The 3,236-nt window shown below is 45.7% G+C and overlaps 2 long non-coding RNA genes across 14 annotated transcripts; one reads left to right on the top strand and one right to left on the bottom strand.

The window, feature by feature from the left end:
• The first annotated feature begins 134 nt into the window (after positions 1–134).
• On the top strand, positions 135–2,993 carry LOC139025411 (uncharacterized). Of its 10 annotated transcripts, none has more exons than XR_011476979.1 (6): positions 135–231; positions 425–445; positions 493–519; positions 592–646; positions 779–853; positions 936–2,993. It is a non-coding gene; the product is annotated as an uncharacterized lncRNA (long non-coding RNA). The 10 variants fall into 10 exon arrangements; XR_011476976.1 differs by having other exon boundaries at positions 138–231; positions 570–646; XR_011476980.1 differs by lacking the exons at positions 135–231; positions 425–445 and adding an exon at positions 333–351.
• LOC139025412 (uncharacterized) lies at positions 190–1,032 on the bottom strand. 4 transcript variants are annotated; one of them, XR_011476986.1, is made up of 5 exons: positions 949–1,032; positions 823–895; positions 587–639; positions 478–541; positions 190–243 (listed from the first exon to the last, which is right to left on the bottom strand). It is a non-coding gene; the product is annotated as an uncharacterized lncRNA (long non-coding RNA). The 4 variants fall into 4 exon arrangements; XR_011476987.1 differs by having other exon boundaries at positions 587–667; XR_011476984.1 differs by having other exon boundaries at positions 587–654; positions 785–895.
• Positions 2,994–3,236: the final 243 nt, after the last annotated feature.

The following is a 3,236-nucleotide window of genomic DNA, read 5'->3' on the forward strand; positions in this document are numbered from 1 at the left end:
GTGAACCCCCCCTACACCCTAGGTTTGAACCCCCCCTACACCCTCTACGGGTTGAACACCCCCCTCACACCTAGGTATGAACCCCCCACCCTGTACCACTAAGCCTAGGTTTGAACCCCCTTACACACTCTAGGTTGAACCCCCCTACACCCTAGGTTGACCCTACCCCTTACACTCTAGGTTGAACCCCCCCTACACCCTAGGTTGAAACCCTAACCCCCTACACTCTAGGTTGAAACCCCCCTTACACCCTAGGTTGAAACCCTAACCCCTACACTCTAGGTTACCCCCGACACCCTAGGTTAAACCCTATCCCTACACCCTAGGTTGAACTAACCCCCTACACCCTAGGTTTGAACCCTAACCCCTTTACACTCTAGGTGAACCCCCCCTACACCCTAGGTTGAACCCCCCTACACCCTAGGTTGAACCCCCTACACCCTAGGTTAACCCTACCCCCTACACCCTAGGTTGAACCCCCCTTACCCCTAGGTTGAACCCTAACCCCCTACACCCTAGGTTGAACCCTAACCCCCTAACCCTAGTTGAACCCTACCCCTACACCCTAGGTTGAACCCCCCTACACCCTAGGTTGAACCCGAACCCCCTACACCCTAGGTTGAACCCTAACCCCCTACACTCTAGGGTTGAACCCTAACCCCTACACCTAGGTTGAACCCTAACCCCTACACTCTAAAGGTTGAACCCCCCCTACACCCTAGGTTGAAACCCTAATCCCTACACTCTAGTGTTGAACCCATAACCCCCTACACCCTAGGTTAACCCTAACCCCCTACACTCTAGGTTGAACCACCCCTACACCCTAGGTTGAACCCTAACCCCTACACCCTAGGTTGAACCCTAAACCCCCTACACTCTAGGTTGAACCCTAACCCTTACAACCCTTAGGTTGAACCCTAACCCCCTACACTTAGGTTGAACCCTAACCCCTACACTCTAGGTTGAACCCTAACCCCCTACACCCTAGGTTGAACCCTAACCCCCTACACCCTAGGTTGAACCCTAACCCCCTCCACTCTAGGTTGAACCCTAGTCCCTACACCCTAGGTTGTACTGCAACTCTCCCCAACTTCTCCCCTCAGACCTGTATCTGTTTCAGATCAAAGCTGCCCCATAGCAGAGCACAGATCTGGGATCAGTTTACCCCTAACCCTGTTTTGTGTCTCAAGTGACACCCTGTTCCCTATATAGTGCACTACTTTTCACCAGGTTTCATAGGGCTGTAGTCAGAAGGGAATAAGGTGTCACTCTCTGGAGAGGAAAATGTCTTAGGATCWATTTTTTACTCCAAGGTTCCTGGACTGTGTGTGTTCTATGTACTACGTTGTATTTCTACAATGAACCGATCTACGGTGTGTGGATCTATGTAAACAGCCAAAGAAAATCCATAACCTGTCTGTGTTGTGATGTCTGTACATCTCTCAAAATYCGTCTGTCTGTGTCTCTGTCCGTACAGTTAGTCCCGTCGTGAAATATCTTGTTTTATTGTGRATCTGTCTGTATGGCAGAAATTAACTTGGTTATCCCAATTTCKCCCAATAGTCCAGTCTATAATGTGGAGTTAAATGTATTGGGTTTTAAATCAACTTCTGGAGAAACAGTGCCTGAAGGTGACTTGTACTCAGAGCTGGTCCAAGAGGGTAAATACACAATAGGACTATTTCATCCCAAAAAATCCAAGATGGTGACCCACTATAAATCCAAGATGGTGACCCACTATAAATCCAAGATGGTGACCCACTATAAATCCAAGATGGTGACTCACTATCTCGTCCTCTGAATTATAACGTTTTAGATGAGAGAATGTTGTTTCATGCAACAATATCTGTCCAATAATCGGCAAGCATGTTCTCATTTTATATAAAATGTATTTTACGATTATACATTGGATTATACCAGATTTTTTTAGTTTTATTTGTAGTTGTAAACTACATTGCCCCTTTTGAATGGTATTTAATGCTGTGTTATTGGAAGTATTGGGGGGGGGATGTCCTGGATGGCACCCTATTCTCTATTTGTAGTYCACTACATAGAGAATAGGGTGCCATAGGGACCTGGTAAAAAGTAGTGCACTATATAGGGAATAGGGTGCCATTGGCCATAGGGACCTGGTAAAAAGTAGTGCACTACATAGAGAATAGGGTGCCATTGGGACCTGGTCTAAAGTAGTGCACTATATATAGGGAATAGGGTGCCATTGGCCATAGGGACTCTGGTCTAAAGTAGTGCACTATATAGGGAATAGGGTGCCATTTGAGACATCTCCCTGGAATTCTCATAAATTTAATGGGAAAAGCTGTAAGGGTCCTTTTTTTACAATGGTAATTATTATAATGAAGGTAATTTCCATTTAACTAAGTTCTTACAGGGTCACTACAGAGTATGTGGGACTGATCTACGATCAGTTTTTTTTATGAATAACATGACATTTGTCATTTAGCAGATGTTCTTATCCAGAGCGACTTACAGTAGTGAGTGGAATACATTTTCATTGATACTGGTCCCCCCCGGCGTTGCAAGTGCCTGCCAACTGAGCCACACGGGACATTACATGGACGGGGGGGGGGGCAGCCTGATCCTAGATCCAGCCAACCTACTCTGAGAAGATTTCTGAATACAGGCCCAGATGTCAGTGGTGGTGGGGTGAAAACTGTGCCTTTTTAATCTCATCCTAAAACTTCAATCACTGATTGTCATAAAACCTGTCATTACATGCATTCGCCTGTAGGTGGTGTTTTTAAATCACTGTCATTTTGTTTATTATTTTCAACCAACATTACGCTGTGTCGGTCTAGACAAGCTCTTCACTATGTAAATATGTACATTGCCATATTTCCTATGTCTTCTGTCCTCAACCCGCTGACAGACAGACAGTCTCTGAGGTTTATAAACTACACAGATTGCAGAGCGCTGGATTCACTTGTACATTTCTTTTTAAAAAGGTACTACGTTAATAAATACATTGAATAAAATACCTGTCCTTGTTGATGGAGTAGTAGAGCATCATTCTGTTGTCGTCGAGGACCGTCGCTATGCCGTCGAGGACCGTCGCTATGTCGTCGAGGGCCGTCGCTATGCCGTCGAGGGCCGTCAGGATTTATGTGAAAAGGATCTATTGACACTCTAGAAAACCTAAACATTGATGACTGCTTCTGCGGAGTCACTTCTACCAATCTATACATGGAGTCTGCTAAAGGTACCAATTAGGGAAGCAC

The sequence above is a fragment of the Salvelinus sp. IW2-2015 genome, unplaced genomic scaffold (assembly GCF_002910315.2).
Source record: "Salvelinus sp. IW2-2015 unplaced genomic scaffold, ASM291031v2 Un_scaffold2636, whole genome shotgun sequence".
Taxonomy (NCBI): domain Eukaryota; kingdom Metazoa; phylum Chordata; class Actinopteri; order Salmoniformes; family Salmonidae; genus Salvelinus; species Salvelinus sp. IW2-2015.